The 26,119-nt window shown below is 38.1% G+C and overlaps 1 protein-coding gene and 1 pseudogene across 10 annotated transcripts in view; one reads left to right on the top strand and one right to left on the bottom strand.

Annotated features, from left to right (window-relative positions):
- SGMS2 (sphingomyelin synthase 2) overlaps positions 1-26,119 on the bottom strand; it is an 82,382-nt gene that overhangs the window by 42,095 nt on the left and 14,168 nt on the right. For 4 of the 10 annotated variants that reach the window (XR_012499455.1, XM_074342658.1, XM_074342653.1 and 1 more), the window contains exon 2: positions 8,608-8,758. The gene's annotated coding sequence lies outside the window, so the exon portion shown is untranslated. The remainder of the gene's footprint in view (positions 1-8,607; positions 8,759-26,119) is intronic. The other 6 variants (XM_074342705.1, XM_074342695.1, XM_074342698.1 and 3 more) reach the window with 2 other exon arrangements.
- LOC123616505 (U6 spliceosomal RNA) lies at positions 24,155-24,250 on the top strand (annotated as a pseudogene).

Genomic DNA, 26,119 nt, shown 5'->3' on the forward strand with positions numbered 1-26,119 from the left:
CAGCCTAGACTTAAGAATAAGTTAACACTCATATAGTATTTACCATTGCCAAACACTGTTCTAAATGCTTTGTCTTATTAAATCTTCAACACAACTCTATGAGGTAGACATGATTATTACCCACATTTCAGAGATGAGCACAGAGAGGTTAAGTAAAATTGCCCAAGGTCACCAGCTAGTAAATGGTGGAGCCAGCATTTGATACTTTGGTGGCTCTGATTCAGTATGTCATTCTACCACTCTTCGGGGGAAAATCTACAAACTAGCACACAGCTTCAGGTTGAATTCTTACAGCGAAGGAAAAGAAACAAGATAGCATGCTCCTGCTAAATCAGAAGAACCAGCGCTGGAGATCAGCAGACTTTCATAGCCAGATCTCTTCTGTTGCTTCCTCTTGACACACAGTAAAAATGTTCCAGAGTCAACAGGGAAGACCTGACATTTCCTTTACAGCTGTGACTCCTGGACTTGGTCAACTTTTCCATGTGTATTCACTTTTACATACAGGGGACAGAAAAGATCCAGCAAAGTAGGCTTAGATCAGATTTAGTCCATTGTGCTAAGGACGTTGGGGGATGAGAGAGGGGCCACACCCTTTATCTGTGTTGTGAATCATGCTGAGAAGAAAGAAGTGCAGTGTCTCAATGAGACCTTGCGGACATGACTCCAGCCCCCTTCTTGCTTCAACTAGAGAAGTTCCGCTTTTCTTTCTATTTTGGAAGGGAGGAGGAGGTATAGCTCAGTGATAGAGCACATGCTTAGCAAGCACAAGGTCCTTGGTTCAATCCCCAGTACCTCTATTAAAAACAAACAAACCAAAGATGTCTCTTTTGGAGGGGTTACCCAAAATCTCATCTGAAATACGGGTTCAATGGCTAAGAAAGTTTAAAAGCTACTACTGTCATGGCAAGGCCCTGGATCAGAAGTTAAGAAACCAGAATCTTTATCTCCATTTGGCCACAAACCAGCTGTGACTAATCCTGGGTAGGTAATTTAGCAACTTTGGGTTTCAGTTCTCATTTAATACAACCTCATTATTTTTCAGATTTCCCAGACGTATAAAAAATATCATTATATAAAAAGAAATGTTAGTGATTTCACCAAAGACAGTTAAAGAAGGCAAACAAAAATCCCATTCTCACAGAAAGAAAAGCAGCAGGGTGAAATAATGTGCTGATAGAGAGGGTACCAGCCAGCAGAGGCTCTAGGTGCTTCCTCTTGGTGCTCAGAGCAGCACCATGAGGCGGGCCCTGCGGGTGAGAAATCAACTCCCTCAAAGATTTCACAATTTTTTTGTGTGTGTTTTAATTTAGCTTGATGTAGGTAATTTATGGGTTAACAGGTCCATGTGAGTTTATTAAAACAATGAACAACAAAAGTTCACTCGACATCATGGTCAAACTTGCAAGGTAACGTTTTAGAATCCTAAGATAGGGGTTCTAAACCAGACTCTACCACTTGATGGGAATTAAAGCAATCCTCGTGGTCTGCAGTTTCTTCAGCCTTACCTCTCCCACATTCTCAAATAAGGAACTATGTTAAATGACTGGTCATTGGCATGTTACAATTAAAAACGGCCTGTCTTATGTCTTTATTTCTCGTGGTTAGACATCAGATTGTGAGAACAGGTCACATGAAGAGGGAAATAAATCCAAGGAAGAATCATCCATTAGGTTCCATACACTATTTAGGCACCTGAATGGAGTGAGAAGACTATTTTTGGGGGCCTGATGCAGAATCCCCTTTCCTACCATGATGGAGGCCAATTAAATAAGATCTTAACAAAGAGCTTCTGATCTCAGGTTAATTAGAGAAGAAATAAGATATTAAAACTGAAGAAAATACTTTTATAAGGTTGAAGTGAAGGTCATATCCCATATAACAAGAGATGGTTAAGAAAGTTATTGAGTGAGCTCAGGCGCCAACACCAAAGGATATAAACAAATCAGGATTATGCTCCATTATACCAACTAACCGTTATGTGAGTGAAGATTCAAAATTAGGTAATAATATAATACAAATTGTATAAACTATGTTTAAAAAGGCTTTTTCGAAGATATTTAAAATTAAAAAGTAAAAATATCCCAAGTAACCTGAAATTGGGTATCTTGATTTAAAGAGTTAAACTATCTACTCTTCTAGCATTCATGTTTAAAGGCAGACAATTTACAGCATCAAATTGGACTAGATTTCTCTGGTAATAGACTGGCAATCCTAGACTGGAGTTTTTTCCTGGGCAGCAGACTATTTCAGTTTTAACTTCAGACATCACACACACACACACACACACACACACACACACACACCCACCCAAATAACTTTGGAAATGCAGCTGATCATGTCTTAGAATTTAATTAACAAATTCCTACCACAAACATTTTTAGAACAAATAAACGAAGTAAGTGAACTCCATCAAAGTTTATGTGAATCATTTGAGGCATTATTTATGGCTTCTTCTGTTTTTGAAAATAAGTTATGTTTGTTCAGTAAGCTTTTATGAACAATGGGTAATATAGTTTTCTATCAGATAATATATTCCTGATGAAAGATTGAGAATCTAAATTAATGGGAGGCACAAACTATTGGGCAGAAAATAAGGTACAAGGATATATTGTACAACAGAGAGAATGTAGCCAATATTTTACAATGACTATAAATAGAGTAAACCTTTAAAAACTATGAATCACTATATTGTACACTTATAACATATAATATCACCCGGGCACTGCTGTGACCCTAGCCCAATGCACAGCAACATCTCAACCCAGTTTGCTAACTTCTGCTTTCCTTCAAAAACTAAATTCAAAGGAAGTGAGAACTCCTAAAGGATCAGATTGAGATTTAATGCCATGGCTTTCTCCCCTTACTTATGCTCCATCCATTTCTTTAGTCTCTTACATGGGTTTGTAGTTTGTAGCCTACCCAAGGCTATCTCCTCTGCTGGGGCAGGAGGTGCAAGGACCATCCATGTCTGATTTGTGTCAGTGTCGCTGGCCACGAGCCAAATGCCCAGCATTCAGAAGCACTAGAGTGTCTGTGAATAAATGTGTCAGCTCACACACTCAAAGACACCTGCTCAATCTCACCCTTCTCCAAAGTACTGCAGGCATCTTTCTTTTTCTAAAGGAGTCAATAACGTGCCTACATAATTATAATTTCCATATGGGATACAGAAACCCCAAAATTTCACCCAACTTACAGTGGTTTACTTTGTGTGATTGCATTTTTAATCGTAATATATCACATATAAAAGGCAGGATATAACATAAGGTATAAAAAATAGTAAAGCAAAACCCTTTATAGCTTCAGAATGTTACAGATAACTTGGAAGCCCCCAAGCAATCTCCATGGTTATACCCTGCTCTCCCTGCATAATCCTGATGTAGTTTTTCAAAATATATATATATAATTTTTAAAGTATGTATTGCTGAAAACCCTTGGAAAGGTTTCTTTAAGTGATACTGTAACTATAATTTCAATAGTTCCAGTTCTCAAAATGATAAAAGAATAGATAAATCCCTGAAAAGTTCTCACCTATCTTTGGGCTTTTCTTCATTTCTAAACAATTTTGCCCCCATCTCTTGCTTAGGTAGTTGCCTGGACGGTGAAGAACATAATTACACTTCCCAGAGCTTATGGTACCAGACACTCGTGCCTCCCCAATATTAACAGGTTAATATGCGCAACCACGTTAAGGGGTAGGTACAATTATCACCTCCATGTGAGGCCTGAGGAAGTGAGACACTTCCATTGCTAGAAATCCAGCAAGTGGTCAGAGGTAGGATTTGAACCCAAGTAATCTCAGCCACTCTGCTAATGTTGTGATTTTCTGAGATCTTGGTCTATTTTTACAATTAGGAGTGTGCTAGGGTTTTTTGTTTTTGTTTTTGTTTTTGTTTTTCATAAGAGCAGATTTCCTTCCCCATGAGTCCTTCTGGAGAGATGTTTCACCCTTCCCTCCTCCACGCTTCCTTCTCACAGTTACGATGCAGATAACAGTCTGTGTTTGCTCTGTGAGGTGACTTTCTTCCAAATATTAGCTGGCCCCACCTTCTAACACACAGCTACTAGCTCTGGGTCATCTGATGCCTTCAGTGCCTGTGTGAATGTTTGCCCAGCTCCCCAGTGACTTATAAGAGGGACATTTCCTGGAAATCTTGCAGATGGTCATTTCACTGTGGTGAGATATTTGGAGAATCTAATCACTCCTGTCGCCTAGTAACCCGTTTGGGTTTGGCAGGAGGAAGGTGACTCAGGCACTAGTACAGTCAGAAGCAGGACAGACATTTATCAGTGCGAACTCCTCTGGGCACTAACTAGACTGTTGATTTCACCCTTAACCTCAATACTGCTCTTCCCCAGGTCCCTGGGAGTAGAGGCTCCTCCAATTCTTTTCAAGTTGGGGAGTTCAAAAGGCACTATGCTATGCGCAGAATCAACAGATCCTTTGTAGCTGAAATACAGGCTATGCTATTTTTTCTTCTGAGTTCTGAGAAAAGCAATTACTGGGTTCTTACATATAAAAGTGAATGGGAATTATATGCTGTCATGGAAGTTACTTGCCATCCCCATAAGAATTAGTTCTCTCATGAAGTCATAGTTAAAATAATATATTCCTAAACAGCCTGGGTCAGTAATTCCGGCCTCACAGTCAAAAAAGAATTTTTCTCCCAGGCTACCAGAGGGTTGACTCATTTGGTGAGCTACATTCCAGGCCAGAACAACTATTACACTTTTACACGTTTTATACTTTTACACATTTTTACCTGAAAGAAATTGATACCACAATACAAGTAGCTTCAGAATTGAAGGAGTTCAGCCTCAAATACCACCATGAATATAAAGAAATGTCACTATCAGCCTAAGGTCCACCTCACTGAGCTTTGTTTTTAAACATAAGTTAGCTCACATGCCTAGGTCACTCTAGAAGCCAAAAATCGACAATAAAAATAAAATTCACGTACATTCTTCACCAGTTACTACCAGTTCCCTAATATTTTATGGATCCACCATTTTTCTGATCAGCAAGAAGCATTAAGAACCATCTCTGTCCTACACTTAATATTTTTAAGCCATATGAACACTTCTCTTCAGAAGCCACCTAACATCTTTTCGAAAAAGCGGCTTAAGGAGGGGGAGGGTATAGCTCAGTGGTAGAGCACATGCTTAGCATGCATGAGGTTCTGGAGTCAATCCCCAGTACCTACATTTAAAAAATAATAAATAAACAAACAAACAAACCTAATTACCTACCCCCACCAAAAAAACCCATCAAAACCAAAACAAAAAGCAGCTTAAAGAAACAAATCTTTAACACTTTTATCAGTTTTCCATTTTAATATTTAAAAATTTAAAATGGGATGCTAATATAACACAACTATACAAAAATAAGCTTTATTTCAATCTTTGGGCCTTATATCCTATTTGGACAAAGATCTGCCATCTTAAGTGAAGTTTCCAGGACTACTGATTTGCAGTTAAGCTTCAGAATCAGAGCATACTTAGAAATCAGACTGTCTAACTAAAATTCTGTGGCTATGAATCCAAGGGGATTTGTGTAAATCCATTTACCTAATAATCAAATTATAGAAAATTAAAGCAAGAAGCTTTTAAGCCTAAGTACAGACATGGGGAAGACCGAAGTTGTGGATTCACCACTAAACATAAAACTCTCCAGTACCCAGCAGCCTTCTTGTTGCCTCCATTTGTTAGATGTACATGCTAAATCACTGTTAGAAATCCGAAGCATTAAACAGGTTACAACAGAACACAGACTATAAGTCAAGATAAAATGCCAAAGGTCAGTCAACTGCATGCTAAGTGTCTGTGTCACTCACCACTAACCCTGCAGACAGAAAGGATATTAAAGTCTTTGCAAAGCTGACTAGGTGGGGTCCCCAAGACCACTCCCAGTGTGATGGTTCATTAGGACTCACAGGACCCAGTGTATAGTTGTACACACAGCTGTTTGTTACAGCAGAAGGATACAAGGCAAAATCAGCAAAGGAAAAAGGCACACAGGGTAAAGTCCAGAGGAGACCAGGAGCAAACTTCCAAGGGTCCCTTCCCGGTGGAATCACATGGTTGTGCTTAATTTCCCCAACCAGTTGTGACAGTACCTGTGAAATATCGTCTACCAGGGAAGCCTATTAGTGACTCAGTGTCTGGGATTTTTATTGGAGTTGGTCACACAGGAACCTTCTGCTGGCCACGTACCCAAATGCTATACTCCCAGAATGTAAGCAGGTATTCAAAAGAAACCTTTTGAATTGTTTGCCCAACAGTTCAGGCACAGCGAGCCACTCTTACCAGGAAATAGTGGGAACTCTCCTCGAATCTAAGTTACCAGGCAGGCATTTCTAAGGAAAGCAGCTCCAGGTCTGCTGTGTTAACTTGTTTTTGTATGCTGTCCTATTTCAACGAGCTATCATGCAGGACCAAATTACAAGAGAAAGGTCTTACTCTTTCTTAGCAGGTCACCTAGGTACATCGCGAGCCTAAGAAGCACAGGGTAAACCCTCTATGTTTTCAGTATTTAAAATGTAGCATTTTTAATGTGGACAAATGTTGTCTTAACTTACATAAGAGAAGATCTAAGGCCTTTAGTGTCCTTTTGTACAATAAGAAGAGCTGAATTCCAGTTTTGTTTACTTTTCTGAACACTTTCTTTTAAAAAAATACTACTGAGAATTCTGAATGAATAGGATTCCTAAATTGAAACTCCGAGACATCATTTAATTTACCAGACTGGGAAAAAGTCCATATCCAGATAACAACTTCTCTCACAAGTTTCCAGCAGGGGTGAGAATAAGATAAACCCCCTCCGGGAGACAATTTGACAAGACAGCTATCAAAACTATACATATACTATATGCCCTGCAATTCTACTTTGCAAATTTATACACATATAATTGTGCACATGTACAAAGTTATTTACTGTGGCATTGTTTAAGAGCAAGGATTGGCTACAACCCAAATGTCCATCAATAGGTCACTATTTAAATTGTGGTACATCCATACAATGGACTACTCTGTGACTGTTGAGGGGGTGAAAAAAAAGAAGAATGAGGACACTCTCTTAGTACTGATTTATTAAACCCTCCTCCATTTATTAGAAGAAAAATATACAATGCTCAAAAGTATAGTTTGGTATCCTTTATTTTATGAAAGGAGCAAATATGAATTCAGATTTGTGTACAGAGGAACTCTGGAAAGCTGCATTAGACACTGACAACTGAGGCTAGGAGGGGATGATGGAGGCTGAATTTGGGCAGAAGCTGTGAACTTGAATAAAATGAATTTAAATGGTATACTTGAAAAGCAATCCTTCTTTCAGCCTAGATCAGATCACCCCGGCACCTGTTTTTTGTTTATTGTTTTAATAAGCTTCCACATTTTTCCAGTGATTAAACTAGAGCATTAAGATTGCTCTCATTCTCCGAATCAGATTCCAACTCTCCCATTTTCATCTTGTGTCTGTCTGCCATCTTGAAGGGGGTTTTCCAGGACACCTGAGAGTGAGTCAACTTCTCTGCACCTCCCTTCTCCCATTCGTTTGCTGAGGATATTGGGAAGCTTTTTAAAAGCTCCATGAAAGCAGGGAGTTTGCTTTGTTCACTGCCTCATTTCATTCAGGCACACTGAAAAGACTGCCTGGCACACAGAAATCGTTCAGTAAGTATTTGTTGAATAAATGAATTCTTTTTTTCACCCAGCAGGACAGATACTACCAGACAAAGAGGGGATATCATAGGCATCAAATACTCAGAAATAGCTGTCATTCCTAGTATTAGCCCAATATAGGCATTCTAATCCCAGCAACATTCTTACAATTATTTTGAATTTTATGGAAGACAAACAAATAAGCTTACAGAATGCTGTGCTAAACAATGATTCTTCAATATTTATAAAATTTTATTTTTAATTAACTTGGGATTACATGGCCCTGGGGTCCATCTTTGGGCTAAAGTCTCTTTAGACAAACACCACACTAATTAGAAATGATGAAAAAGAACGGCTAACTTAAGAGCCCTAGTCATAAGGTGTGCAATCTTTTGTGTTAAAAAAGCAACTGCTAGTTTTATTTTCAAGAAAAAATTTTCCTGGAATTAAATTCGAATTAGCCTAGATGATGAATTGAGTTGCACAATATCAATCATAAAAGCAAAAACATCCTCCTCCATGGGCAGAAAATGGGTATAACTGCCACACATCTTTTACCTTGGTTTTAGTAACTAGAGAAACACACCAACTTTTCTAGCAATCATTTTAGTAATGTTGTTGAACAGGTGCACAGCTGACTGATGTTTCTTTGAAGATTTTTAGTGCCAGTAACTTTTCTTAATGCACATTGCTGAGTGCTGTCTCGGCAGTAATGCAAAGAGGTTAGGATGTTTTGGAGTCACCTATAGTTCTCTTGCTGTCATTTAAGACAAAAGTCCCATGAGTGAGGAAATAGTCACTCACCCATTCACCTGAAACCGCTTGAAATCTAAGACTCTCCTTAGAATAAAATAGACATTCTCAGAGTTAAGGCACTTTTGAAATGTCTTAACTAGAAAAGGGAAGGGAGCAGAGAAATTGCAGGACAACTGAGAGGCAACCAACCTTCAGCAGATGCAAATTATACTTATGATCTAGCACCAGGAAGCACCAAACCTGCTGTCTGCAGATGGTAGCACAGCAAATCCCACCTTGGTCCCTGTAGTCTTGGAGCAGATCCTTTCTGCGCAGAGTGGCAGCGGCAGAGGACAAGGCTCTAAAAGGCAGAGAAAGTAAGAGGTTAATAAGAATGATGCTCTGTTGGTATGGTTTGCTGGTTTTCTGGGGGTGAGGGTGAAAAGATGAGCTCTGTGATATTGCCCCTCTGGAAGAGTCACCAGGAAAACACTGGGTCTAAACAGGTACCAGCATTTCAGGAGGAGAGAAGCAACCCAGCCACGCACGTGTCACTTGTTTACTTAACACTCAACAGACCTGTTCAAGGTGGAGCAATGGAGCAGGCAGATTCCCTTCCCTCATGATGCTCACATTCTAACAAGTAGACAAACAAGGGCAATCAAAGTCAGAGGGAGGCTGGCAAGGCTGATTCAGAGCAAATAGTTAGGGATGCTATTTAACTTAAGACTTAATAATAATGGTGGGGCAGGGAGTGATAGGCAATTGAAGAGCACTCCAGGCCAAAGAAGCAGCTGGTTCACAGGCCCTGAGGCAGGAATGAACCAGGCAGGTTTAGAGAACTAAAAGGCAATAGAGCATCGTGACCCAGGAGCAGAGAAATGCAGCAGAGGCCAGAGGGCAGAGGCCAGGTCACCCAGGGCTCTGCAGAGCAGGCAGAAGGACTGCCTACACACAGGCACACTCGGTGTCATGGAAACCCAGGCTGCTGTGTAGTGCACAATTCGTCGCCTTCCAACAAAATGGTGGAAGAGTCCCTTTGAAATACATATGTTACATGCTGTAATATTTTAATGGACTTTTAACAGATTTTTTTAAGAGCAGTTTTACATTTACAGTGAAATTAAGGGAAAAGTACAGAGATTTCCCATATTTCCCTTGCCCCTTCACATGCACACCTCCTTCATTATCAACATCCCCCACAGAGCAGTACATTCATTACAACCGACAAACCTCCACGGACACACCATAATCACCCAGAGTCCACAGTTCACAGCAAGGTTCACTCTTGGTGGTGCGTACATGCTATGAGTTTGGACACAATAACAATTACAGGATATATGCCCATCTGCAACCAGAAATCGATTTCCAATTGAGATCCTATTTTCACCAAAAATACTCAACTGTTGAAGAGACAAGAATGAATGTCACTCCTGAGTACACACCCAAGAAAAATGAAACCACTGGTCCACACAAAAACTTGTACACAAATGTTCATTCAGTATTACTCATAATTGCCAAAAAGTGGGAACAATCCAAATGTCCATCAACGGATGAATGGATGAGCAACATGTGGTGTGTCCATATAATAAAATATAATCTGGTAATAAAAAAGAAGTAGTGATAGACGCTTTAACATGGATGAACCTTGACAACATTATACTGAATGAAAGAAGCCAACAAGAGACCACATATTTCACGATTCCATTTATATGAAATGCGCAGAAGAGGCAAATCCATACAGACAGAAAGTAGATGAGTGGCTGCCAGGGGCTGGAGGATGAGGAGAATGGGGGTTATCAGTGGATATGGGGTTTCTTTTGGGGGATGATGTAAATGTTCTAAAATTAGATAGAGCTGATGGTTGCACAACTCTGTGAAGATACTTATAATCACTGAACTCTACTCTTTTAAAAGGATGAATTTTACAGTATGTGAATTACATCTCAATAAAGTTGCTATAAAAATTAAAGGACAAAAGTGTATCTAAAATGCCATGTAGAGATGAAATAAACTTCAATTGGTCAAAAATGCTGCATTCCAGTAAGGCTTATGATATTAGTTAAGCAACTTAGTTTACACTTCAGATAAACTACAAGAATATTCTCAGGGGGATACGTTTATTCCTTTGAAGAGACCACCCCACCCACAGAGGATGTCTTTCTCCGTCCATTTGGGACCTCGCTCCAGCTATCACCACTCTCTTGACTTTACCTACCACCTCTACTAACCTGACCCTAACTTCAGTCCACCATGTTTCCCCTGCATTACATTAATCTCTTCCTGTCCCTCATTTTCCACACTGGTCTTTCTAAAAATTTACTCTCTTACTTTAAATCCTTCAGAGGTTTCCCATATTTAAGACATTTCTAGAACACTACGGTAGTATTAGAAGAAATTAATGGATATTCATATTCAATCAGATAGTCAAAGGGGTCACATGGCTCTTAATACTAAAGGTGCCTACAACATGGCCTCCAAGTATCCCCAAACCATGCCTGTCACAGTCCTCAGTGACAGTGGCTGCAATGTAAACACCCAACAATAATCTCACAGGCTAATCTTTATTTAATCACCTATTTGTAAGGTCAAGAGTTAAGTTAGCCTAGATGAATATCTGACAAAGTAAGAACCAGGCTAACAGAGAGATTTCTCAAGGAGACAGATCCCAAAGGTCCAATGCTTTTCACATACCTACAGACATCAATACATAGAAATAAGCCCAGAGTGTCAAGCTATGAGATGCTGAAACTTAAAGTAGCTCACAAAACAGAACAACATTCTATTTCTTAGGTAGCAAGAGCAAGTCAAATTAAAGAGCAGACAGTGGCTCCATAACTTAAGTCTGTGGGCAATTATAATTGTTTATAGCATGGTATTAATGATACTGATAATACTGTCAGCTTACAGATTTTTTTCAGTTACACAGCTAAACATGGTGCCTTTCATCTAGTCAAATTTAAAAAGGGTGCTCTTGTCAAAAAGGAGATGGGTAAAGGGGGTGGATGATAGAACTAAATTCATGCTTACTATGCCAAACACTCTTTCCACATGCATCCTAAAGTAGTTAAGAAAAGACTCATTTAAAAGAGTGTCATGGTAGGGGGTGGGGGTGGATATAGTGCAGTGGCAGAGAGCATGCTTAGCACGCACAAAGTCCTGGGTTCAAGCCTGGGGTCCAAGCCCCTGGACCTCCACTGAAAAAAAAAAAGTGTCATGGAAGTTCATTTATTTTCATTTGAAATATATATACCATGCATCACTTCAGAAAGGAATAAAGTAAATGATACAACTTACAAAGTAAAATACTCTGGTAAGAGGAGTAAAGTAGGATCAGAGAGCCAGGTGAATATAGATTGGGGGTTCTTGATCACAGACGTAGTGGAAGGAGGTCATCGGGGGGAAAAAGTTTTTCTGAACATTTAGCTGTATCATGCTCACTGCAGGTCTGTACACAAGAGGAGATGAGCAATAGCACAGACCAGGGAGATCATCGTATGATGTCATATGATAGTTTTCCATCGTGACCCTCAATAAATTCCAAGGCGTAACTCTCTAGAGCTTCTTTGGTAGGAAGCCAAGGCAACGTAACACAAATAAGCAGCTCTGACGGTCTGACTCATTTCAGGGACACAACTGCACCAGAAATCCATCCTTTACTTCCATTTCCCTCAGCCATGCATCTGGTAAGAGCTGAAGAGAAGACAGTTCCAGATTTGTGGAACAAAATTCTCTACCATCAGGAGATGGCCCAAAAAAAGCACATAAAAACACTACATAACCTGATGATACACTGAAAGTGATTTTCCACAGAAGCATCTGTTTTTAAGTCTAATGGACTTGAGAGTCATTGTTTGGCAAAAGAACAGCCATAATCATCTCAGGGGATTAAACGACTCAAAAGAATATTCCTATTTCTCACAGTCATCTCAGGCTCTACCTAACAGTTAAATGTGGAGCGTTTCCAAATTACAAAAGCCATTGTGGTTAAGGCATATTTTATTGTAAGTTGGAAAATAGATTGATTTTTTATTTTAAAGACTAGTTATTAGAGAGCAAACCTTAGCTAGCAAAGGACCTTTGTTCCTTTGGATAGTCCCACACTGTACATGGAAGACATAACACAGCTGAACCTCCACAGCTATTCCATGAGTCCTGTGAATGAGCTGACGTTTCAGCGATTTGTCAGCTTTTTTCCATTCCATCAGATTGAAATAGTGCTCATCTTAAAGTTGTTAATCAACTGTAGCAATGTATTTTCACTTTAATTAGCCACCCAGGGAAAGCAGAAATAGATTAATTTACTTGCAGTTCACAGGCCCTAAATGTAGCATTCAGCAAGGGATGGCAGGTACAATTAATTCCCATGCACTCCTGGACAAATCCCTCTTCCTTAAAGAAGACTCTTCTTGACTCCTTCAGACTAGGGACCACGTCTGTCAGGTTTTCTGCTGTCTTATGGCACACAGTTGATGTTATTTGTTCAATGACTAACCCCCTCTTTATAAGACAGCCAGCTGTGTTCTTAAAGAGGCCCCGGTAAGCCCCTTGCAAGTAAGACACTGAAGTCACTGAAGTGATCTTATAAAGAGGGGAGAGGGGAGGAAAGCAGTTTAATACCATAACAACCACAGGTTTGATGCCATGAAGATTTTCTGAAGCAGAGTCCTTGGATGCACAAGTGGCAGGTGTGAACGAGAGAGGGAGGGAGAAAATGGGGGAGGAATGACCCAGTAATTTAGATGGGCACTTAAAGAGTAACACTGTATTATGAGACCTCAAATAGTGTTTTCTAATTATAGATTCTTAAATTTGAAATATCTTGAAAGGTCACTCTGTACTTCCCTCCGCATAATACAGACAGCATTCAAACATCCCAGGAATAAGAGTCCTCTTTTTTTAAGCCCAGAGAGAAAGGTTGAACTAACAGATTAAAAAGCCCTGTGTCTCCCACCCTCTACAGGTTTTCTGTTAGGTCTTCCATGAAGAAACAATTGCTAATCTAGTTCTTTCCTTCATGACACAAAGTTGTAATTGTTACATCCAAACTCCCTAGAGTCCAAGTCATAAAAAATGACAAGAAGGTCACATTGTATTGTTAACAGTGAAACTTCATTGATTTCAAATATTTCTTAAAATTATTTAATTTTAAGAAATGCTTTCAGACCTTTTGCAACCAAAGAAAATAACTCCTTTATGCTTTAACATTGAAAGTGAAAAAGTGTTTTAACCTTATTGGTGAACAAAGAACTCAAACCAAAAAAGAGATACGGGGGAAGGGTATAGCTCAAGTGGTAGAGCGCACGCTCAGCACGCAAGAGGGTTCAATTTCCCGGACCTCCTCCAGGCGGAAATCGAAGAAACCCAATTACCTCCCTGTCAGAATACAAAAAAGTGAGATACATATAAATTGGCTTAAAAAACAAAAATATCAAGGTGCTCTCCATGACAACAATGAAACACATTTCTTATATTTTAAAAATACCCTAAGAATGTGAACAAGATTGAGGTCTGAGCCTCTGACATCTTTAATAAAAACTGGAAATAACTAAGTGTCCAAAAATAGGGGATTGCTTAAAGAAATTGTGGTGAATGGATGCAACAGAATACTGAAATGCTTCTTTACCATGTTGAGCGGGAAGTAACAAAAGAGGTTCATGATATACTTGAGTACAAAACAGTGATATGTATATGACCCTATTTATCTTGTTTTTTAAAAGTTGCCTGCATAAACATAAATGCTGGTAAGATAATGCAAAATGTTAACAGGTGATAGATTTATAGATGACTTAAGTTTTCCCTTTGCTTATCAAGGTTTAAAATTTTCTAAAATAAACATAAGTTGTTATTGCAATTTAAAAGGAGAAAAGATGAGTTTCAGCTCCCAACATAAATTTCCAAATATCAGCTATCATATTGACATTCTCTTTAAAAATTTTATTATGATAAGCACATAGTCTGTTTCATATCATGTACTAAGGATAAAAATAGTAAACCTCATTTTTCATTTTGGTCACTATGTTTGAGGTAGGCAAATAAAAATACTCTGTCCTGGAAACTTAAAAGGTTTTTTTCTTTTTAGCAAGATGCCAGTTGTGGTGATGTACCACCAGGTAGCAAAGAGCTCAGCCTCTGTAGTTAAATATAGCATAATTATATAGTTCATAAAACTAAAGTAAAATGTGCATATTTACTGTGATTATTACTCTTGCTCAAATAAAATCCTGTCTTTGAAAATAAAAATGAAACTAGAAGTAAAAATGAAACCAGACATGGATAAATATGAATTTAGGCAGAAACAAATTGGGGTGGGGGTATTATTAGAAAGAGGCTGCCAGACGGAGTTCACCTCTGGTCAGGGAGAAAGGACATTTGTTGGGAGGCAGAGTAACTCCTCAGGATACATACATGAAAGTACTATAACAAAAATTGCAAGGATCCTGGAGTATGTATCTGAGCAGGTGAACAGAATGAGCAGACGAGCTACACCTGAGTAACTCAGCGATGGCCAAGCTTGTGCAAACCTTCCAGCTCCTGCTCGGGAAGTCTCCTTTGGATTCCCAGCCTGGTCAAGTCTCTTGGTTCTGTAATCCATATCCCCTAGTTTTTATTTTTCTCTTTCCTAATCTTTTGTTGTCCATGCTCTTAATATTTTTAAGAGGTTGTTTACTCCAGTCTCCTCAGTAGTTATCAGCAGTTTGCTTCTCTTCCTTTAGAAAATAAATAATTTGGGGGGAAAAAAAACTTTAAATCATACATATTCAGTGGGCTTGGTGATGTTATGGATTATTTTATGAGATGCTAACTCTGGAAAACCACTTCCACTAAAGTTAATGAAAATGAAGTACAATAAGAAAAAAAGAAAAGAAAATGAGTAATCTGTACTTTAACTCTTTTATAAGGAATTTACCTGATCTACCTGTGTGTCATCACCCATCTCAGACATCCTCACCCAACAGGTTTCCAACACTCCTTCTAAGCAATCTCAAAGCAAATTACATATTGGCAGATTTACATAATCCTCTTTGATAACACAACTATTTCAAGGTCTTCTTTCAAGTCTTGAAGGATGATGTTCAGAGAACACTATGTGAATCAAGAAAGTAAACTCTCAGGACCACAAAGAGTTAGTTGGTGTCCAAATAAAATAGCAATGAAAGCACCAAGAATAACTGGAAAGGGGGAAGAAGAAAGAAGGAAGTGAAATGAGGGGCATGCTAGTAAAAAGCTTTTTGCAACTGAACCCCAAGCAAAATAAAGGAAAATGAAGCAAAGCACCCAGAGCTCAGGGAGGACAAACACATTTTTGAGGGTAGGGGCCAGAGGCGAGAATCAAGATGTAAACCAGAGGTCCCGCTGGTAGAACCCAGGCTCTAATGAGCTGTCACAACATGGATGGTGATGCTAACCAAGTAAATAAATCAGCCAATGTGCTTTTGCCCTGAGCTTCTGAGTCACGTGTGGTCAGAGGCCACACCTCAGAGTACACAGAGGAAAAGTTTAAGGAGTAAACACTGTGGATGTCATTGTTAAAGACAGTCCCACCCTCTCTCTTGCTTTCAGAATACAATCCATGGGCTTCGGATAATGTAGACACCACCTTGATTTCAGAATCTGACACCTTCAAGAGAAGGATGAGGTTTAGGACATGGAAAAAGAAGCTTCGAGGTCCTTCCCAACCTCCCTGAAGTGTTTAAAGCTTGCTAGAGAGAAAAGTAAAGAATAATTCTTATTCACCCTTGTAGAAATGATTACAGACAGTAAATAAACTCAGTGTCCTATTACACTTCTAAACAAATGAAAATGTGTCAAGGAAACGCAAGCATGTGTACTTTCTCCAGTGAGAGTAGACACATCCATTTTTCACTTTTTCATGGTACTTTGGTTAAACTCTAATAATGCATTAGGTGGTGAGTCACTTTCTAATTGAGAGCAGTGGGAAATATGATAAAAACAAGAAAGTAAAGAGGATTCCTGAGGGAAAGAGCATGGACAAAGAATATTTTATTACAATTAGGAGACTTGGATCTAGACTGGATTCTGGTATTGCTAAGTGTGATCTTTAAAAGTCACTTTAACAGATCCAGCATGCAGAAAATCAGCAAGGACATAGTGGAACTCAACACAATCCACTGGATCTAAGTGACGTCTACAGACTACTTCATTCAGTAACAGCAGAATACACATTCTTCTCACGCTCACATGAGCGTTAACCAAGAGAGACCACATTCTGGGCCATAAAACACACTATAATAAATTTAAAAGAATAGGAATTATGCAGTGTGTCCTTTTAGATTACAATGGAAAATCCCATTGTGGAAAATCCCAAAATACTTGAAGATTAAGCAACACATTTCTTTTCTTTTTTGTGATCTTTTTTATTGTAGGAGTCACAGCTGAAAGCAATGAAAGAGACCGTACAGCTCTGCCTGTCAGCAGTTTTCTGAAGTAACACATTTCTAATTAATACAAGAGTCAGTAAAGAAATCCCAAGAGAAATTGAACTAAACAAAAGTGAAAATACAACTTATCAAAACTTGTGGATACAGCAAAAGCAGAGGGAAATTTACAGCAATGAATGCACACTTTTAGAAAAGATCTAAAATCAATAATCTAAGCTTATACCTTAGGAAACTAGAAAAAGAGGAGTAAATTGAACCCAAAGTAAATGGAAGAAATACAAAATTAGAGCATAAATCAATGAAATTGAAAACAGGAAATCAAGAGAAAGTTAATGAAAACAAAAGCTAGTTCTTTGAAAAGATCAATAAAATCAACAGGCCTCCAGGCAGGCTAAGGGAAGAAAAAAGAATACAAACTACTAACATCAGAAATAAAAGACAGAACATCACTGCAGATCCCAAGACATTAAAAAGTTGATAAAAGAATACTATGAACATATCTATATGTTCACAAATTTAATAACCTAGGTGAAATGGACTGATTCCTTCAAAGACACAATCTACCCAAACTCACACAAAAAATAAACCATCTGCATAGGCCTATATGTATTTAAAAAGTTGAATCAATAATTAATAACCTTACAAAATAGAAAGCACCAGGCCCAGATGAATTCACTGGTGAATTCTACCAAACATTTAAGGGAGAAATTATATTAATTCTCTACAATCTCTTTCCAAAGATAGAAGCAGAAGGAATACTTCCTAAATCATTCTATGAGGCCAGCGTTACCTTAATACTAAAACCAGACAAAAACAATACTAGAAAACTACAGACCAGTATCTCTCAAGGACTCAGAAGCAAAATACTCAACAAAATTCAAAAACCGAATCGAACAATGTAAAAAAATAATTATACATCACAACTAAATAAGATTCATACCAGGTATGCAAGGCTGATTAAACTTTTGAAAAATTAATTATTATAATCCATCACATCAACAGGCTAAAGAAGAAAAATCATATGATCGTATCAACAGATGCAGAAAAAGAATTTGACAAAACCCAGCACTCATTCATGATAAAAACTTTCAGTTAACTAGGAAAAAAGAGGAACTTCAACTTGGTGGAGAATATCTACAAAAAGCCTATAGCTAATATCATACTTAATGCTGAGGAGCTCAAACTTTTACCATGAAGATCAGGAACAGGGTAAGGATGTGCCCTCTCACCACTGCTTTATAACATCAAACTGGAAACCCAAGCTCATGCAATTAGATAAGAAAAGGAAATTAAAAATACAGAGATTGGGAAAGAAGAAATAAGACTATCTTTGTTTCACAGACAACATGATCTTCTATGTAGAAAATCGAAAAGAATTGACAAAGATACTCCTGGAATTAATAAGCAATGATAGTGAGGTTGCAGGATACCAGGTTAATACACAAAAGTCTATCACTTCCCTATCTATCAACAATGAAGAACTGGAATTTGAAATTTAAAATACAATACTATGTACATTCGCACCCTCCCCCCAAACGAAATACTTAGGTATAAATCTAACAAAATATGTATAAGATCTACATGAGGAAAACTACAAAATTGATGAAAGATAACAAAGAACTAAATAAATGGAGAGATATTCCGTGTTCATGAATAGTAAGAATAAATGTTAAGATGTCAGTTCATCTCAACTTGAACCCAATCAAAATCCCAGCAAATTATTTTTGTGGATATTGACAAACTGATTCTAAAGTTTATACGGAGAGACAGAAGACCCAGAATAGCCAACTCAATTTTGAAAGACAAAAACAAAGTCAGAAGACTGACACGACCTGACTTCAAAACTTACTATAACGATACAGTAATCAAGACAGTCTCATATTGGTGAAAGAATAGACAAACAAGTCAATGGGAAAGAATAGAGAGCCCAGAAACAGACGTACATAAATAAAGTCAACTGGTCTTTGACAAAGGAACAAAGACAATACCTTGGAGCAAAGACAGTCTTTTCAATAAATGCTACTGGAACAAATGGTCATTCACATGCAAAAAAGGAATCCAGACACAGATCTTACACCCTTCACAAAAATTAACTCAAAATGTATCACATGCCTAAATGTAAAGCACAAAACTATGTAACTCCTAGAAGATAACAAAGGAGAAAACCAACTGACCTTGGATATGGAGAAGACTTCCTTGATAAGATAACAAAAGCATGATCCATGAAAGATATAACTGATAAGCTGGACTTCACTAACATTAATAATTTGTGTTCTGTGAAAGGCAATGTCAAGTGAGAAGATAAGCAACAGAATGGGAGAAACATTTGCAAAAGACACATCTGATAAAGCACTATTCTCCAAAATATACCAAAAACTCTTAAAACTCAACAGTAGGAAAATAGCCCAATTAATAAATGGGTCAAGGACTTAAACAGATCTCACCAAAGAAGACACAGAAGTGGCAAATAAGCAAAAGAAAAGATGCTTCACATACATGTCACAGGGAAATGCAAATTAAAACAATAATGAGATACCTTTACACCTATCAGAATGGCCAAATTCTGGAGCACTGACAAAACCAAATGGTGGTGAGTATGGACAGCGACAAGAACTCTCATTCATTGCTGGTGGAAATGCAAAATGGTATAACCACTTTGGAAGACAGTCTGGTGGTTTCTCACAAAACTAAATAAAGATTACCATATGATCTAGCAATCCTTGATATTTACCCAAAGGAATTAAAAACTTATGTCCACACAAAAACCTGCACACAAATGTGTATAGTAAGTTTACCCGTAATTGCCAAAAGCTGGAAGCAACCAAGATGTCCTTCAAAGGGTGAATGGATAAACGAACCATGATTCAATGATAAAAACTAATGAGCTATCTCAAGCTACAAAAAGACATGGAAGACCTTTAAATGCAAATTGCTAAGCAAAAGAGCCAATCTGAAAAGGCTACATACTGTGTGATTCCAACTTTATGGCATCCTGGAAAAGGCAGAACTACAGAGACAGTAAAAAGATCAGCAGTTGCCAGGGGTTGGGGGAGAGGGAGGGAGGGATGAATAGGGTGGTGAAACTATTCTACATGATACTGTAAGTGATGGCTATGTCAAACACTTGTCAAAGCCTATAGAATGTACAAAAGTGAATCCTAATGTAAACTATGGACTTCAGTTAATAATACTGTATCAGTATCGGCTCATTAATTGTAACAAACGTGCCCATTAATGAAAGGTGTCAATGATAAGGGAAACTGGGGGAGGAGATGGCATGGCATATGAGAACTCTGCACTTTCTGCTCAATTTTTCTGTAAACCTAAACTGCTCCAAGAAATAAGGCCTATTAATTTACAAAAAAGTACTTCTCAGAGTTGCCCATAAACTCATTTTTAAGATATTTTTAAGAGAGCAATAATTTTTTCAAAAATAAAAACAAGAAATACTCCAAATATGGTAAAGCAGCACTAGAAAATGAATGGCAAAACAGCCCCCAGTTATGTCCTTCAAGGACAATGACAATTTGCTCAAACACAGCTACTGATCTAAATCTGCCTTACAATTCAAAAGCACTTAAGCCTTTTAAATATGGAGAACATTCTAAACACTGCTTAATGTTGATGAAACATTTGTCGTCAGGGCAGCACTCCATCCTGTGATATGATGTGTTTAGATCTGTAACTCCATCTTTGCCACCACAGGTTTTCATACTCTATGTACCTGTTTATAGCATACTTTATCCTGCTGAAATGAAAGTTTCATTCAGTGTGCATCATAAGCCCATATAAGGAGGGGGCTTAGCACAAATCTGTAATGTGCCATTTGCAAACGTGTACCCTGATGAACTATGCATAAGAGATGATTTGCTTTCCTTCCAAAATGACATTTTTAGGACATCCCTTAGAACAGTCTCATAGCTAAAGACACAATTTAATGGAGCTCCCTAAGTCAAGAGTTTCCAAGCTGCCTGTCTCAAGAAAACTTGCTACCAAGAACCTTGCTACGAGCTAAAATGCAGCTAACGTAATACACATCTGCAGAAGACAGAATCTGCAGAAGATGGAACGAGACAGAAATCTGACTACAGGAATAACAGCCAGATCCCAAAAGATATTTCTCTGCAATTTGCAAAATTCCATGTAAGTTTTATGCTGTGATTTTAAATTAAAACGTCTCAATTTCAAATAGACTTCTTAAGGCTTCCACGAATTACATCTACAGTTCAGAACTGCACAAGCAACCATGTGCAGGTGACCTGCTTGTTCACCCTGAATACCTTTTGTAAAGCAGCAGCCCAATGCATGATCATTTTTCTCCTTGGTCCTAACCCAAAGGGAGTGGGATCTTTTCATTTTCCTGGGAAGGCACCCTTAGGATGGAGATAGACCCTAAGGACTCCGGACCTCAGAGCTCCACCTCCAGTTCTCCACCGTAGTCATACCCTCTGCTTATTCGGTTTCTCACTGACAGCTGTGTCCTTGGCCATTCACAGCTGACACAACACTACTTCCACTGCTTCCGCTTCTAGACACAGTATTTAGAAGCTAGTAGTAACACTTGTGCTTTATAAACAAATACTTAGTACGTCAGCTGGTTCATCAGACAGCTATACTTGCTAAATTGGTTGTGTTTAAAGAATCAATCCAAATTCTCATTAGATTATAATCAAATCTCATTTCAATGAACAAAAAATGTATCTGAGGACAAGTGATTTAAAAAAGCATTTTGTCAATATTCCCTTCTTTCAAGTTTCACATTGGAAGAGATCAAAGGATTCTTAGAATTCAAAAATAGTTAATTAATTACTTGTATATAAAAATGAGTATATGTATCCAACCTTAAGATTGTTTTTACAAATAGCATTTTAGAAGCAAAGTTCAAGTACACTGTTTAAAACAAAAAGATTCAGCCTTGTTTTCTTTAATGATGATGGCAGAGTAGGGCGAATGCTTGGCAAATGGACCAAAAAGAACAGAAATGAAACGTAGGGTCTAACATCGTATTTTACCTTTAGTATTCTGTCTTCTCTACTAAACCACTTAGAAACACTTTTATAAATTACATCCTTCAGGCTGTTGTTTCATAATTTTCCAGTTCCTTGCTCACCTACTAAAGGCAACTGACTTGTCAAGAAGGAAAACAAAACAACAACAAAACTACAAGAGGGGGAATTGTAGGCTTAGATGAAATGGCTGGATAAAGAATCACGAAAAAAAATTAAGATCTATACAGGTGACTAGTAGTCAATGAAGAAACAAATGGAATCAATTAATTCAAAATGTGTCTGTTTGACAGACTGACCTACCTCCAAAATTCACTGAGGCACAACTGGAAACTGCAAGACAGTTCACTGAGACAGGCAGACCTTACTCTAGTTTTTGTGACTGCCTGATAACTAGAACTCGCCTGAGCTAAATTTCTCTCTCACACACACACAGACACAGGAAAAGATCTGGAATACAACTTCCATGACCTAGTTTCAAATATATTCCCTGCCTTTCTTCCAAACTAACATACATCACATGAATTATCCTCAACAAACCCATGTGCTTTAGACATGTGTAATCCCAACCTTAATGACAAAAGACTCTCAGTGGGAAAGAACAGTTATATCACAATCACCCTCTCAATTTCATTCTCAGAAAAAGGCTACTGATATATTTTTTTTAATTTTTAAATTTATTTTTTATTTTATTTTTGGGAGGGGAGGTAAGTAGGTTTATTTATTTGCTTGTTTATTTAATTTTAAAGGAGGCACCGGGGACTGAACCCAGGGCCTCGTGCATGCTAAACACACACTCTACCACTCAGCTGTACCCTCCCCCAAAAAGGTTACTGGTATTTTCTATTTTTAGTTCACTTTTTTCCTCCATTCCCACAAAGTTGTCTTTGTAGACATATGTTGTCCTGCCTCAGAAATACAGAAGCAATTATTAATCAGATTTTCCTTGTTACGCCTATTAGCAGCAGGGCACCTGTCACAATCGTCATCATGTTCCAGAAAAGTATTAAAGAATCTGCCAAGTTAATCTTCCTGATTGTAACTTTGTGCACATCCAAATCTTCAGGCTATACAGTCAAATCTGAACTCCTCCTCCTAACAATCACTGCACCTTCCCGAACCTGCTCCTTACCAAGAGTGTCCTGGAAATGGCACCAAACTGGATGAGAGAGATCGATAGCTTCCTAGTAATCTTAGTTTCTTCATTTAAATAAAAAATTAGACTAGACCAAGGATTAAGGATTTTTTTTATGCTCTGCTCTGCTTTCAACATTTCTATTCCACCCGTCCCCACTTTTGGAAGATTTAAAAAAAAAAAAAAAAGTCACGGTAAGTGGCATCAATTATGTTGTAGATAGTTCTCTGCCTCGAGGAATCTAAAATCCAGTTGAAGATCCAAGGATAGTAAATCCAATAAAAGCCCATTTCTTTCTGTCTGCCCCAAAGTGAGGTCTGCAGATAGTAACCAATAGACCGTGCATTCTCAATGGGGAAAATTAGTGCACTAAGTGTGGGAAAAACGTTTTGTGGTCCTCTGAAGGGTGTAAAAATTCCTCAGAAGGGTGTGGTTAGGAAAAACCTGTGTAAAAATGAATACTGGAGGATAAGAAAGTTGAGAAACACTGATAGTGGAACCCGCGACAGCTTCGCATTGCTCTACATATGCTTCATAATTAGCTACATTACCCTGAACGAATTACTTAACCTGAGTTGAGTTGCACCCTGATGTACCACCAACATCCTGGGTTTCTTCCTTGGATTAACAACTACAAATGGCCAGCATCTCTTCAACCTTAACTTCTCAACTCGAATGTTCCTTTCTCAAAAAAGTCCTTTCCCAACCACTGTTTAAAGTAAGCCTCCCCTCATTCTCTCTCAGCACTACTGATCCACTTTCACAATCTGTAACTGGACAGTTGTTTCCTTGTTTTGACTGGATGTCTCCCACCTTGGGTGGTAGTTTCCATGAGGGGATGGACTGTGTCTGTGTTTACAGTAGTACCCTGAGTCTGGCACAAAACAAGCTGCTGGCTGGTTCTGACCAATCCCTTCCCCTTGACCAACTTTTACTATCTTAACATACTGACGGGTGTGTCAGGACCCTTCTCCAGAGATTAACCCCAGGATATGGTCTCCAATACTAATAATAATTCACTCTTTTTTTCACTTCGAGGTCCCCTTGGCCTCAGACCAAAATCTGCCAGAAAGTTTCCCAAAGATCTTTGATCAATTATAAAAATTTTATTATTGCAAAAACTCTGAAAATCATACTGAACTTGACATCAAGGGGAATGGATTAGAGAAGGAACATGCATTTTTTAAAATGTAAGATTGAATATCAGAGCCCACTTCAGCAACATATGGACTAAAACTGGAACGATGGGGAGATTAGCATGGCCCCTGCACAAAGATGACATGAAAATCTGTGAAGTGTTCTATATTAAAAAAAAAAAAAAAAAAAAAGACTGAATATCAAAATAGCACTTTTTATTCTTCAAGGTGCCCAAGATTTTAAAAGACCTTTCATTTCTTATCCTAGGGGCTGTTCTACTTTCGGGTGTAACAATACTGGAGCCACTAACAGAGAGACGAGGCAATGGGACAGTCTGGGACAAATACCCTTTCCACAAGCAGGAAGGGGAATTTTAATGTGAACAAGAGGTGAGTATGTGTGTTGCGCAGAGGGAAGTAAAACTTGACCTACAGGGAGTTATTTCAAATCAGAACAGCTAACATTGGGACCGTATCACTCCCTGAAAATAAATCCTGCTCACCTTGAAGGAGCCAGGTCAGGTGTTATTACAGTGAAATTTATCTTAGTGAAAACAGAACATGAGGAAATCAAGAAGATGAGATTCTTCTGATTTGCTTACGACAAGAAATATATATATCTATTTCTACAGTATCAAAATATTTAGCAAGTTCTAAACTATAAATTTAGTTGGATAAAGTAAAACAAAATATATATACAGTTGACTGCATATATGTATGTACGTATGTATGTATATAATCCACATATATTCATATCTATTTATATCTTTTATATATGTTATATGAATTAAAAACAAAAATATATAAAATACTTTATTCCCTCAGTTTCTTATTAAACATGGTCTTTAATTAGGACGACCATATAATTTAGTATCCCAACCAGGCCAGTTTTGAGTGAAAGAGAGACTTAATAATTACACCAGGATAGTATGTATATACTGGGACTGTCCTGGACAAATCAGGATACATGATCACCTTAATTATAATAAAATCCATGGAGAACTGTAAGATTTTGTGAAATACAAATTGGATGGACAATATTAAAATGTGTCTCCTTTAGTAAAGTTAAAAAAAGATTTTTCAAAAAAAAAGTTTTAAGAAATGAATTTTAAAAGCTGAAGTCTACAAAAGATCTTCTCCATATGAAGAAATATCCTATTAAACAAAGGGTATAAATCAAAGAATGAATAGTACAGTATTAAAACAAGGAATTAATCTCTAGGACCAGAGGCTTAAATTAATGTTTTCTTTAATTAAGGAAGCCAATCCTTTCTAAAAAGTTAAACCAACCCCATACAGACACTTCTGCACCAGTCTCTAATACCACTTTGTTATTTTCGTTACTAGGAGACATTTGCACGAAAACAAGATTTACATCCTTTTCTTGCTTCTGTTCTTCTACCTAAAGGAATAATCCTCCATTATTAGCAATACACTCAATATCTCCACAGCAACTAGTATAATTGGGGTGTTGCAACAGAGGATAATGAAGTGGAAAACAAAGTGACAGAAGTAGTGTAGAAGAAAAAAAAAAACTTTCACACAGCCTTGGTGGGAAAATAACTACGAAGAAGAAAAAAAGAAAACTTGCTAAAAAGAACCATTTTGAGGTCGTTTTAGTCAGTTGCTACTAGACCTTTAAGATACTTAAGTATGCAAGGAGGCAAATAAAAGTTTCCAACATGATGAAGTGTATGGAACAATTGCAGATGACTTCACCCAGAGAACTCCGAGGTGGGGAAGAGAGGAGGTTTCTGAAATAGATAAGAAGTGACTTTCCGCAGGTTTTCGCATGTGGCTCCCAAGAAGGGGCAGGGTACAAGGGAACCGTTCAGGAGAGCCCTAGAGCTAAGCAAGTGTTAACTAAGCTAAGGGGGAGGGGGGTCGATCCTGGGCAAAAGGTAGCCTCACAGTGGCCAGAGAAGGCAGAGGGCAGCAGACTGAGAATCAGGAAACCTGGGCTCTTCACTGGCTTCTGCCTGACGCAACACAGGGGTAAACAATAAGAGCCAAAAAGCAGTATTTGAGAATACTCTTTAATTC

This window comes from Camelus bactrianus, chromosome 2, assembly GCF_048773025.1.
Source record: "Camelus bactrianus isolate YW-2024 breed Bactrian camel chromosome 2, ASM4877302v1, whole genome shotgun sequence".
Taxonomy (NCBI): Eukaryota; Metazoa; Chordata; class Mammalia; order Artiodactyla; family Camelidae; genus Camelus; species Camelus bactrianus.